A 14,750-nucleotide genomic window follows, 5' to 3' on the forward strand; every position below is an offset into this window, starting at 1 on the left:
CTAAAGATGATTTCCCCCTACCAAACACTGACATAATAGTGGACCTAACAGCAGGACATGCCATGCTTTCTCACATGGATGGCTTTTCAGGGTACAATCAGATAAAGATCGCACTAGAGGATCAACATAAGATGACCTTCACATGTCCATGGGGAACATACTGCTAGAATGTAATGCCTTTTGGTCTAAAGAATACAGGAGCGACCTATCAAAGAGCGATGACCACCATCTTTCATGACATGATGCATACCATAATGGAAGATTATGTTGATGACTTACTGGCAAAATCACTAACAAGAGAAGGTCATCTAGAAATATTAGAGAAAATCTTTAACAGACTAGAACAATATCATCTTTGACTCAACCCAAAGAAATGTGTCTTTGGAGTAACCTCAGGGAAGCTTCTAGGATATATTGTCTCAAGCAAAAGCATTGAGGTTGACCCAGCCAAAGTCAAAGCAATCATGGACATGCCACCTCCAAAGAACATCAGTCAGCTAAGGACATTACAAGGGCAGCTACAATCCATCCGAAGATTCATTGCACAACTGGCAGATAAGTGTCACCCCTTTACACACTTATTACACAAGAACATCTGCTTTCAATGGGATACCAAATGCCAACAAGCATTCCAGTTGCTTAAGGACTATCTCATGAATACACCATTGTTGATCCCACCATATCTGAGTAAGCCTTTATTACTCTATATCTCAGCAACAAATATAGCATTAGGAGTACTACTGGCTCAACACAATGCAGAAGGGAAAGAGTGTGTTGTTTACTACATCTCTCACACACTGGTTGGCTATGAACTCAATTACACACCTATTGAGCAAGCTTGCCTAGCAGTAATCTTGGCAACCACTAAAATCAGGCACTATATGTTAACACATAAAGTACAACTCATTGCCAAGATTGATCCACTCAAGTACTTACTCAACAAAGCAGCATTGACAGGCCGCTTGGCCAAATGGGTAATGATTCTCAGTGAATTTGATATTGAATATGTGGACCGTAAGGCTATCAAGGGTCAAGTTGTTGCAAATCAGTTGGTCGATGCACCACTCATAGGCGATCATCCTCTCATTTCCAATTTTCCAGATGAAGAGATATTCATGGTCACAGCAACACAACCATGGAAACTATACTTTGACAGTTCCTATACTAGACATGGCTCGGGGGAAGGCATTCTGTTTATCACACCTCAAGGTGACAACATCCTGAAGTCTTACAGGCTCACATTTCCATGCACAAACAACATAGCAGAGTATGAGGCCTTGATTACATGACTTAGACTATCCATATAATGGAAACTGAAAGAGCTACAAATATATGGAGACTCCCAACTGGTCATCTGACAAGTCACAGATGAATATCAAACCAAGGATGATAAACTCATGCCATACAAACAAATGGTTGACAATTTAAAGGCATCATTTACTACTATCACCTTTGAGCAGATACCCAGAGATTAGAATCGAGCTGTTGACGCTATGGCTACTATCGCATCTCTCCTAGATCTTCCACAGAATTCAACACACTACGAGTTCTTGGTAGAACAGCTTTGGATTCCTGCTTATGATATCCCCGAATCTGAGATGATATGTTGCCTTGTCAGTTTTGAATCCCCATGGTATGGTGAGTTCTACACCTATCTCTATGATCACACACTTCCTCCTAATCAATCGAATAACCAACGTAAAACATTCATTCGCCAATCTGCTCAATATACCATTATTGTTGAAACCCTATACCGACGCAGTCTTGATGGTACTCTCCTTCGATGTCTAGAATAGGGTGAGATAACAAAGGCCTTGGAAGAGGTACATGAAGGAATTTGTGGAACTCATGCAAGCGGTCTATCACTAGCCAAGAAACTCATGCGCACTGGATACTATTGGCCATCCATGGAAAAAGACTCCTACTATTTTGTCAGAAAATGTAAAAAATGCCAAGTTCATGGAGACCTGATACATGCACCAGCACAGGAATTGCAACCCATCACAACACCATGGCCCTTTTGTCAATGGGGACTTGACCTTATGGGTAAAATCCATCCATCTTCATCCAACAGTCATAAATTCATCATTACGGCTACTGAATACTTCACAAAGTGGATCAAAGTTGTTCCACTTACCCAAGTCACCGGCAAGCAGATCGCCTCATTCATCCTTAATTACATCATCTACCGGTATGGTGTACCCATGTCCATCATCACAGATAACGGGCTTTCGTTCAAAAATCAAGATGTCCGTGAGCTATGTGAGAAGTTTCATATCCAACACCGCTTTTCCACTCCCTATTACCCACAAGGAAATGGTCAGGCCGAAGCATCAAACAAGAACATATTGAGAATCCTCAAGAAGATAGTCAATGATGTCGGTCATGATTGGCTTGTTCAATTGAATCTAGCACTATGGGTGTATCGAACTAGCATTCGAACCCCTACAGGCGCAACTCCCTAGCATCGGTCTATGGAGCAGAAGCCATCTTACCTATTGAGGTTGAGATACTATCTTTATGGGTTTCCTTGCATAATCTCATAGATGATGAAGCGTACAAAGTATCCTATCTCCAAGACTTGGAGCTACTTTATGAGAAATGATAAGTTGCATACAATCACCTCAAAGCCTATCAACAGCGCATGAGCAGAAGCTATAATCATCGAGTTTGACCTCACACATTTGAGGTAGGTGATCTTGTTCTTCGAGAGAATCCTCGTAACTAACCCAACCGAGAACATCAGGGAAAGTTTGAATCAAACTGGCTGGGTCCATATGTTATCATTGTTGTATTTGGGTCCCGGGCATATCAGTTGGCTACTTCAGAAGGAGGACTGCTAGCAAATCCGATCAACAACATGCACCTCAAACAGTTTTATACATAAGCTGCATAGAGCATCAGGCTCCCCTACATACCAGAAAAATGCCAAAAAACATTCAGATAAATGTCCTAAAGAAAATTAAAAAAAAATCAAAATAGTAAGGAAAAATCATACATCCAAACGGTGAACAACCACTCTAGTGGTACCTTGGGTAAGTACGATGGTGAAAACCTGGAAAATAGGCACCACTCGTAACGGTTATGGCTCCATTGTCTTTTAGACTTGTTGTGATCACATTCATTTCATCCACACATCCATCTGTCCAAACCATGGCTTGTTATTGATTTGCAATCACAGATAGTACTTCATGTGTCTCGCATCCCACTTTTTCATAGTGATGTCTAAATTGGGGGCAATGCCCTTAACCTATTTGATGGAATTGGATTATGCATTACTTGTGATTAATTGAGTTCTTCATTCAAAATTGTCTCACAAAATCCAAAAACATTCAAAACTATCTCACAAAATACCAAAAACATTGGAAAATAATCATCAAAATACCAAAAACATTGGAAACCAATAAAAATCCAAAAACATTAGAAAACATCAAAAATTAATCAAAAACATGACAACTCTTTGTACATACATTTTTTAAAGCAGATACCAAACAAACATTGTGAAATACTCAAACGATGACCACTTATCCAATCAACCAAACAATCAACATCAAACACGCAAACTGTCTAAACAAGGATGCATCCTTCCTTACAAAAACAAAGACATGATAACATTTTTCTTTGACAAGAAAACTCAGTTTAAGCTATCAAATACTTGGTTAGATTTGTGGGTTATTCATTCATTTATATCAAGTTCCTACGCTACTCCGGGATATCCACAAGTGATTAGAGTGGCCAGGATGGTTCCTAGGCATTGTTTGTATGTCTTCTGCGAATTATTTCAATGAAGTTTTGGGGCATGTCCTAATGGTGTCTACGTGGGAAGTTCACTAAGCAACGTGATCTTATGCAAAATACAGTCATGGATCACTATGGCTTGCTGACTACAGCATATACCTCAACCATATGAGCATGAACCATTATCGAGGGTCCATATTCTTTATTCTTTATTTATACTATTTGTTTGCAGGTACAATACTCCATCCTTGGTTCCTACTGCCTCATCCAAATTTGATATTATCATGCTCAATGATGAAAATAAAGCACTATGGATCGTCATTCCATCTCATCTATTTATATTGCATTCCGTTGCATGTCACCCATCCATTTACTCATTCATTATTCATATGCATGGTTTTGTATGCAAGTGTGAACAAAGTTAATATGAGCACTTATGTGCAAATTGAGTTGGTCTTGGATACAATCACGATAGTGTTCTCTAATACATCATCAGTACATCATGCAAAATTTTCAACAACCTTGCATTTATTATCATAAATCACATCATCATTACATTTAGTGGCATTTGCATAAAAACTTGTTCATTTGCTTGCATATAGGTTTATTAAAAGCTTAAAATCTTCATTAGCATGCATTTCAAATCATTTAGTTGCATTTAAATACATATAGTTCATTATTATTCATCATTATATCATTTTATCATTACACAAATCATGCCATTTAGATTCATTTATACATTCCTCATCATTGCATTTACTATCAATATTAGCCATTACTATGCATTCATTTAGTGTTAGTTACCGCTCATCATTTATCATCATTTAAACACGTGTGTACCATGCATTTATTTAGATTCCCATAGTTGCATGCATTTATATATGTCTATCCATTAGTTAAGTGCATTCATTTATCCATTTAGTATATTCTTATACTCATTCATTTCATTTCATTTAAGATTCATTACAATGCATTCATTATCCTTTTAATTGCATTAAGGTGCAGTTATTCGTTACCCATGAGTCGCATTATCATTTCACTTCATCATATTTTTCGCCATTTAGAATCATAACAAAACCATTTGTTTCCACATTGGTTCATACATTATACATATGCATTCATTTAGAAATCATGATATAAACATTTGTACTTTACATGTGTTTATCTATATCACATTCATCTAAAAACCATCTAGATGAATTTACATAAATAAATCATTCATTCAACACATTATATCATAACATCATTGCATATCATTATCTCATTGTCTCATCAACATAAAATCCAAAGTGCCATCATAATCATCATTTCATTATGCATATATAATCATCATAGCATTTGCATGCATGAACCATTAACATCAACAAATCATGCATATCAACCTACATCCACATGTTAGCATCACATCATAAAATATGCATATAGACATCATGTAGGAATAAATCATCATGAAACATGCATAAACATAAGATCATCATAAAGCAAGTACAAGTATCCATCTAAGCATAAATAATAAGATCATCATCCTGCATAAGCATCCATACATATCATCAACATGCATATCAACACAAAAATATGGGATCTCGTCATATATAATATCATATTGTCAAAAACATACATGTATCAGAGTACAATGAAGTCCAAAATATCGGCTACCAAGAGCCATCTACGACATAGTCCAAAATGACAATGTAAAAGCATGCAAAAATGCCCTCTCATATGCCACTCTGACCGGATGCTGCACCACCATCACCACCTGCTCCCTCACTAGCCCCTGCACCACCTAATCTATCTCTCCATGGAGGACCCATCACAACCCCACTGCTTTGCATCCTCTAAGACCACTCTGATCTCTCCCGACACATCCGTGAATAACTCAGTGCCCGTCGACTAAATGGCACTTCCTGCTCATACAAGCCCCACCAGTAATCAACCTTTGCACCTGCTCTCTATACCTCCCTCGCCAATGCCTCCACAGAAGGCCCCTATCCCTATACTCCCTCCAAGGCCCGCACTCTCTCCTGTAACTGGATCACCCTATCCATGGCTTGATCTCTCTCTCATAGCACTACAGTCAACTTTGACTCTCGTACAAACAATTGCACATCTCTAGCGGCCACCTCTGGCTGCATATCCTCTAGTCGAGTCTGCAAAAATAGTATCATATGATCTCACAAATCTCCACCCCCTATCACTCCCTCCTCTGTATCCATAGGTACCTCTCTGGTGACTCCCTCTCCAGTCGCTCCCTCCCCTATATCCATAGGTGCCTGTCCCTCACCTACATCTCTACCACCTAGTCTCATACCTCCCTGCATCAAAGGTCCCTGAGATAGCTGCAATGGTTGCCCACCTCTCCCTCTCCGTTGTAATTGTCCACCACCCCCACCCCCACCTCTGAATCCACCACCTCCTCCAAAACCCCCACCCCCTCCTCCTCCTCCTCCTCCTCCTCCTCCTCCTCCTCCTCCTCCTCCTCCTCCTCCATCACCACCTCCTCCATTCCCACCACCACCATCCCCTCTCTCTCATCCACCTACTACTCCGCGACCTCCTCTCCTCCTCTGTCTCTATCCCCTATCCTCCTCAAAATCTTGAATCGTCTCTATTGGATCTGATATCCGCGAAATCAGATGTGCCGCAATGTACTGAGTGTACTTCTCTGACACCCTTGCATCTACCACCCCTAGCCTCATATGCCATGGTTTTGCCTATAATGTGTGGAACTCTGCCAATGCCTGATCATAAGGTAACACTAGCCCCCATAAGTACCTCTCTTGTACCACCTATGCATACTCTCCCGATCCACTAGGCAATCCCTGCCGCCGCCCAAACTATCTCAATACTCTACCCGGAAGTTGTCTCTCCACATTGTAGGTTGTCCTACCAATAAGGTATCATGTCATAAACACATATGGCAACGCCTCTGCATCATCCTCCCAGGGCTCGCACTTAATATATGGCCTCCAGATCACTGTATCCAAATCGTCCAGTGCCCGCTACCACCACTCTAACTTCCCCAAGTGGGGCTGACTCATCATACCTCCATACATGTATACATATGGCTGGTCCACTGCTTGGAATCTCAAACTAACTGGTCAGGTAATAGGTAAGTTCTCCCATGCCCAAATATGCAGCAATGTGATCCCCACTCCCAATGAGCCCACCCCTCGGTATGCTACCTCATGAAGATCTCGATATAAGTGCGATAACACGCATGGTCCCCATACAAACCGGGTCCCCTCTGTCATCATCTGCTCAATCACTTGACCCCAACCAATGGAAAGTCCATGCAATCATCGATCTGCACATAGCAATCCCCCAACAATCCCTGATAGCACTACTGGTAATGGCTCATACAAGGCTGCTATATCCTTCCAAGCTATCAATTCATCATCAATGAAGACATCCTCATCAAAAAATCTATACATTGTTGTTGTCCCCCACACTCGGTCATATGTCACCAGCTCTCCTCAAATGGGAATGTGTAGGATGCGCCATACATCCTCCAGTGTCACTGTCATCTCCCCCTGCGCTAAGTGAAATGTGCATTTCTCACTATGCCATCGCTCTGCCAATGCTATGATCAACCCGCGATTCGTCTGAATCACGGGCATATACATAACATCATACAGGCTTGTCACTGCAATGTAATCCACCTTGGCCTCTGTCAATCGATCACGCAGCACCTATGTGGCGGGATGCCTCTCACGCATTTGTAAGACGCAAAGATCCTCCTACACACATGCATCGACCATCATCATTAGTTGTTTTGTTTCAAAGTTTCTTAAGTTTAAACCTAGACTGTCAATAGATACTTTGATCAAGTATCTTCAGGTCTCAACAGGTAAGCAATCATGGCACACTTAGACTACAACATGCATTTATCCTAATGACCTAAGTCTCATCAAGGCTGCTATGGTTCAAAGTAACACTCACCTCACATCTCCATCCATCCATCATTGGCCTCAGGAGATTCTTTTTCAAACACACTAGAGCATCTATTTTTCTACACAAAAGCGCTATTCTGAACACAACAACACTAATATGCTTGCAAAAGCGCTAAATCAACAACAATGCTACACCAACTATACAATAGCGCTACCTAACAACAAAAGCATTCAATCAACTACTCAATAGCCCTAAAGAAGCTATGCAATAGCACTACTGTTGACAACAACGCTAAAACCACTATGCAATAGCGCTATAGCGGCACAATAGTGCTAATTTAGTTGAAAACAGCGCCAAAATACAATTTTAGTGCTATTGTGTTGACTCAACTTGGACTAAGCAAAAAACATACCAAAAATGCATGAAATTCAAAAATTCAAATTCACATACCGGTGGTTCATAGTCGTCTAGCTGCTGGAATCATCGGACTCACTCTAATCAGTGTTCTTCTATGGGAACCGACATCCTGATTGCTCCTTGCTCTTCTAAAAAGTGACTCCTAGAGCTCAAATTTCACTATGGACGTGAATGCAAATGAGCATGTTTTCACCCCTTCCTCCCCATATATACCCTTCGTCATAACCCTAATTTTCCCCCGCTCACCGTTGTGATCCCAGTGAACTTCTCGAGCCTCCCATTTCTCCATTTTATCTCCAATTTCTTCTATTTTTCACCAGTATTGCTAAAATCTTCTCTTCTACCATCCTGCCAATTTTTATTCTTTTACGAGAGATCGCCCGATTTTTCGAAAATATCTGGCCCATCTATCAAGGGGGCATACCACCCATTAAATTAACATTTTATGGGGCATATTTCTTCGCACCTATTTTTCTTTCTTTGAAACAACGTGATAAACCGCACCGTCTCAAAGAGAGGCAAATGTAGTCACATAAATCTGTCCATTTTAATTAAATGAAAATTTGTTATTTATTTGATTAAAAACCCACTAGCCATTAGTTAATTAAATTAATATTTAATTAATTTGAATCTTCAAACATTCTCTTATTAATTAAATAAATTATTCAATTTATTTTAATTAATTCATTAAACCAAAATCACCAATCAATAAAATGAATAAATCCTATTTATTTTATTTAATCCCATTTCCTCTTTTAAATAAATTAAATAAAACATTTATTTAAATCATTAAATCCCCCCACTTGCATTCTCCTAAAAATGCAACTTGCACCTATTTATTGAAATAAATTAATTTTATTTTAATAAAAATCCTATTTTCCCTCACCCACCAAATCCACTTGCAATCCTAACCCCCTTCTAGATTCTTCTAACCCCTTCCCAATTAGCCTAATCCATCCCCTAATTATTGTCACATTCCTAAGCAACTTGGAGTCACTTCTCAAAGACTTCAAAGTCTTTGAAAAGCATTAAATGCTTTGTGTGTTCAACAATTTAACTTCTAAAGTCTTCCAAACCACTAATGGCTCTCACATGACCATTTATGGTTAAATCCACTTGCACCCATGGTTAGGGACTTTGACCCCTAACTCAACCCTCATGTAACTCATGTGTCTCCTCAAGCATTTATTGCTTTGACCATGGTTATCCCTCCAACCTTTGCACAAGAGTTTATCCATTGGATAAAAGCATTATTCTTTGAATAATGAATTTATTCACTCAACCCAACCTTGACCTTAACTCCCAAGTTAAATCTCAGGTCATGTCAAGCATTTAATACTTATTCCCTCTCCTCTCAACCCCTCTCATGTTGACACTTGTCATCCTCAGATTGGGTTGAAAGTCCTCACATGGATTGAATATCATTCAATCCTAACCCTTGTTGAGATTACTCAATCTCAACCATCTATTGCTCCATTTTTCTTATAAATAGAGCCCATTTCTTCATAATCCAGATCCTAAAAACTTGTATGCATTTAATCTATAGTCAATTTTAGAGAGCATTTTAGCATAAAATCACTTCAATATTGTCATTTTGGACTAAAATAAATCTTAGTTCATTCCATAGCATCTCATATTTAGCTTATTTTTGCACTTGCATAGCATAAGTTTAAAAGCATTTTCAATCTTGAATCTCCATGAGACATCCATAGTGCAAAAAGCTGCTGAGAGCTACACTAATTTGGAACTTGGAGAGGAGAGGAACAAGGGAGAAGGAGCTAAGAGCATGGTAGAAGGCATTTGGAGATGCCTTGTTGTATTTGCTTCCATAGTTAAATATTTCATCATGTTTTTAGTGTCTCTTTTGGTATGCCTGCTTAGACTTGTTTTTGGTTGATTAACACTAACGTTTGTCTTTGTTTCTTGTGTTTTTGTGTGTTATACGACCATAGGCTTCTAGTCTAACATTGTCCATTTTGCAGAGCATCACAAATTAATTATAAACACATTCAACCATAAAAATACTACTGAAAAAATTATCAACCATCAACACATGAACACTAGAATTTACGTGAAAAACCCAAATTGGGAAAAACCACAGTGAGAAACTAACTCACAATATGAATACCAATTATTACAAAGTTAGTGGTTGTTGGCATTATGTTGTCATTGATGTCAACCGGTATGGAATGGTCACCGGTGAGTAAGTAGTGGTGACCAGTATGGGTGAAGTAAGTAATGATGTCAACCGGTATGAAGGATGGAGTGTGTAAGTAGATAGAAAATGTATGTTACCGATACACATGAAGTGCAACATCTACCGGTAAAGCAGGACCACCAACAAGCAAGCAAAGAAGCAAAGAAGAATAGAGGGATGTGATCACCATTAGACAAAGAGAAGTATAATGCAATCGATAAATGGATTCAGTATATGGACGAACATGTTTTATGGAAGGCCAAGTTGATCCACCAGCAGAGAAGAGGTCAACAGGTTTGAAGGTCCACCAATGAAGTTAGGTTATATCGGTAAGTTGTGTTGAACCGATAGTGAGTCTTGGTCAGTGAAGAATGTCAAACTGACTTCGTAGTCTGAGCATAGGTGGATGTTGACAAGAATGACAGGTGGACACCAAGTGGCAAGCACGCAGAGGTCGATGAAGTGTTCATTGGCCTGATAGTTGACAAGCAGGTCGACATTAAAGAAGAACCCGCAAATCATGGGACGATGGCAAGATGTTGTAGCTCAAGGGAGACAGAGTGGCAAGGTGATTGAGCTGACCTTGTAGGATGATCTGGTCCTTGTAATCATTAGTTGAAGTAAATAACCAAGCCATTAAAGGTGATTGACAAAGCAACATCGAAAAGTATGTTGTAGACATCTAAAAATAGAAAATGTACATTGGAAGGCAAGGATATGGGAGTGTTGTTTGATATGATGCAGATCATGTTTCTAGAAAAGGAGATCCGATCCGATCTGATATGGATTGAGTTGGTAGAGGAAAACCCTAGCACGCCACCGTTTGAATGTTTCTTTTGGTGGGAACCCTCAAATATAAATATGTGAACTCGAGAATTCAGAGAGGGATGTTGGATGCGAGTTGAGAGTAAGAAGAGAGCCTGAGAAAGAAGAGAGACTATCTTCCTAAGAGTTCTTTAACAAAGAGTTAGAGTGTGGAGTTAGTAGGCTAAACCGGTGAGAGGTTCTAACTGGCAAAGACAAAGTAACCGATAAACTATTATAATCTTAACAGTCAAGCGTACCGGTAGAGATTGTATGGTAAAGAAGGCATCCAAGTGTGATATTGTGTAGGGTGAGGTTCTGAGAAAGAGAAGAGAGATAGAGAGTAACCGAGAACAGATCAAAGAGAGCAATCTGATAACCGGCAGTAGAAGGACTGGTGAAACAGAGGAAGGTGATAACCAGCAAAAATCAGTTGATCGAGTGTTGCAGAACTCATTTACAACTAGGTGCTATCATTGCATTAAAATTGTATTTCATTGTATTACACCAAGTTAGTGCTCCTTGGGTTGGTGTCATAAATCATTGTAAGTTGTTGTTTCATTGTGAAGTTGTATTGGAGCAGTAGGCTCTAGCAACATTTCTCACCGAGGTTTTTCCCATATAGGGTTTTCCTCGTACATCTAGTGTAGTGGGTTATGCATTTGTGTGTTCGCTTCTTTTGATATCCTCTCATATCTCGTTGGTTTGATTGCTTCGTGTTTAGGTTGTTAACCGGTACTCAAAGCTTGGTTTAAAGAGAAAATCTTTTTAGGAATCACTGATTCACCCCCCTCTCAGTGGTACATTGTATTCAATAGTGGCTCACTGCTAAGGAGCAATATCACCTAATGGACTTGTAGAACTAAGACGCACAACCTTAGGCAAGATACAAAATAAGGACTTGCTCAATTGTGGCTCACTACTTCGAGGCAAGATCTAAAAATATTGTTAGAAGACTCACTGTCATACACTAACTAAAGATATAGAACTTATATGAGAAGGATCTCCTAAACATGAAATTGTCCTTGAACAATAGAATCAAGTCACCAATATCATGGCAAACAGGTAAGTGCATAAAGTTGTGTCCACTTAGTGTGGAAGTTGTACACTTGGAAAAAAATGGCAAATCTCACGGAGCACATGAGAAATGAAATGGGATCGCATTTCACATCAGAATCCTGAGCCTAGATCTAAGAAACGAGATCCCGTTTCAAAAACAAAATGGGATCCCGTTATAAAAAGGGATCCCGTTCCAAAAACTAAACGGGATCCCATTCCCTTTTTTTAATTTTTTTTTTTTTAATTTTGTTTATAAAAAATACAAGCTATATATACATGAAATATAAAATTTATATATGTCACATTTCTCTTTGTCTTTTTTTTCCTTTCTATCTCACTTTGTCCCCTCTCCCCCAAAATCTAAAACTATGTCTCTACCTCTCTCTCACATCCTTAACTCTTTACTCTTTATCTCCTCTCTCTCTATACACCTCCCCTTACCCCCTACCTACCTATATTCCTCTATATATACATCTCTACCTCTCTCTTAACGTACCATCTCTCTCTCCCAACCAACTTATCTTTCTCTACATATGTCATAATAGGTCCTACTAACAGGTCTTATGTCATAATAGGTCCTAGTAAGAGGTATAATATCTTAATAGGTCCTCTTAAAGGGTCTTATGACATAATAGGTCGTATTATGTCATAATAGGGTCTATTATGTCACAATGGGACCTATTATGACATTATGATATTATAGGTCCTATTATGTCACAATAGGTCTTATTATGACATAATACCCCTTACCAAGTCCTAGTAAGGGGTATAAAGTCATAATAGGTCCTCTTAAAGGGTTTTATGACATAATATGACCTATGATGTCATAATAGGACCTATGATGACATAATAGGACCTATTACATCATCATAGATCTTATTATGTCATTATTAGTCCTATTATGACATAATACCCTTTAACAGGTCCTACTAAGGGGTATAATGTCATAATAGGTCCTATTATGTGATAATCAATCCTATTATGTCATAATAGATACTACTAAGGGGTCGTATGTCATAATAGGTCCTCTTAAGGGGTCTTATGACATAATAGGTCCTAATATGATATAATAGGTCGTATTATGTCACAATAGGACCTATTGTGACATAATAGGACCTATTATGTCACAATAGGTCCTATTATGTCACAATGTGACCTATTATGACATAATAGGTCGTATTATGACATTATAGGTCATGTTATGTCACAATAGGTCTTGTTATGACATAATACCCCTTAACTCTCTCTAAAAGTACCATCTCTCTCTCCCAACCAACTTATATTTCTCTACATATGTCATAATAGGTCCTACTAAGGGGTCTTATGTCATAATAAGTCCTAGTAAGAGGTATAATGTCATAATAGGTCCTCTTAAGGGGTCTTATGACATAATAGGTCGTATTATGACATAATAGGTTGTATTATGACATAATAGGACCTATTATGTCACAATGGGACCTATTAGGACATAATAGGTCATATTATGACATTATAGGTTCTATTATGTCACAATAGGTCCTATTATGTCACAATAGGTCCTATTATGACATAATACCCCTTAACAAGTCCTAGTAAGGGATATAAAGTCATAATAGGTCCTCTTAAGGGGTTTTATGACATAATATGACCTATGATGTCATAATAGGACCTATGATGATAGAATAGGACCTATTACATCATCATAGACCCTATTATGTCATTATTAATCCTATTATGACATAATACCCTTTAACAGGTCCTACTAAGGGGTATAATGCCATAATAGGTCCTCTTAAGGGGTCTCATGACATAACTATTATGACATGACGGGTCCTCTTAAGGGGTCTTATAACATTATAGGACCTATTATGACATAATAGGTCCTATTATGTGATAATCAATCCTATTATGTCATAATAGGTCCCACTAAGGCATGTCTTATGTCATAATAGGTCCTAGTAAGAGGTATAATGTCATAATAGGTCCTCTCAAGGGGTCTTATGACATAATAGGTCCTCTTATGTGATAATTGATCATATTATGTCATAATAGGTCCTACTAAGGGGTCTTATGTCATAATAGGTCCTAGTAAGAGGTATAATGTCATAATAGGTCCTCTTAAGGGGTCTTATGACATAATAGGTTGTATTATGTCACAATATGACCTATTATGACATAGTAGGACCTATTATGTCACAATGTGACCTATTATATCATATTATGACATTATAGGTCATATTATGTCACAATAGATCCTATTATGACATCATACCCCTCAACTCTCTCTAAACATGCCATCTCTCTCTTCCAACCAACTTATCTTTCTCTACATATGTCATAATAGGTCCTACTAAGGGGTCTTATGTCATAATAGGTCCTCTTAAGGGGTCTTATGACATAATAGGTCGTATTATGTCATAATAGGACCTATTATGTCACAATGGGGACATAATAGGTCCTATTATGTCGCAATAGGTCCTATTATGTTGCAATAGGTCCTATTATGACATAATACCCCTTTACATGTCCTAGTAAGATGTATAAAGTTATAATAGGTCCTCTTAAGGGGTTTTATGACATAATATGACCTATGATGTCATAATAGGACCTACGATGACATAATAGGACCTATTACATCATCATAGATCATATTATGTCATAATTG

The sequence above is a fragment of the Cryptomeria japonica genome, chromosome 1, assembly GCF_030272615.1.
Source record: "Cryptomeria japonica chromosome 1, Sugi_1.0, whole genome shotgun sequence".
Classification (NCBI taxonomy): Eukaryota; Viridiplantae; Streptophyta; class Pinopsida; order Cupressales; family Cupressaceae; genus Cryptomeria; species Cryptomeria japonica.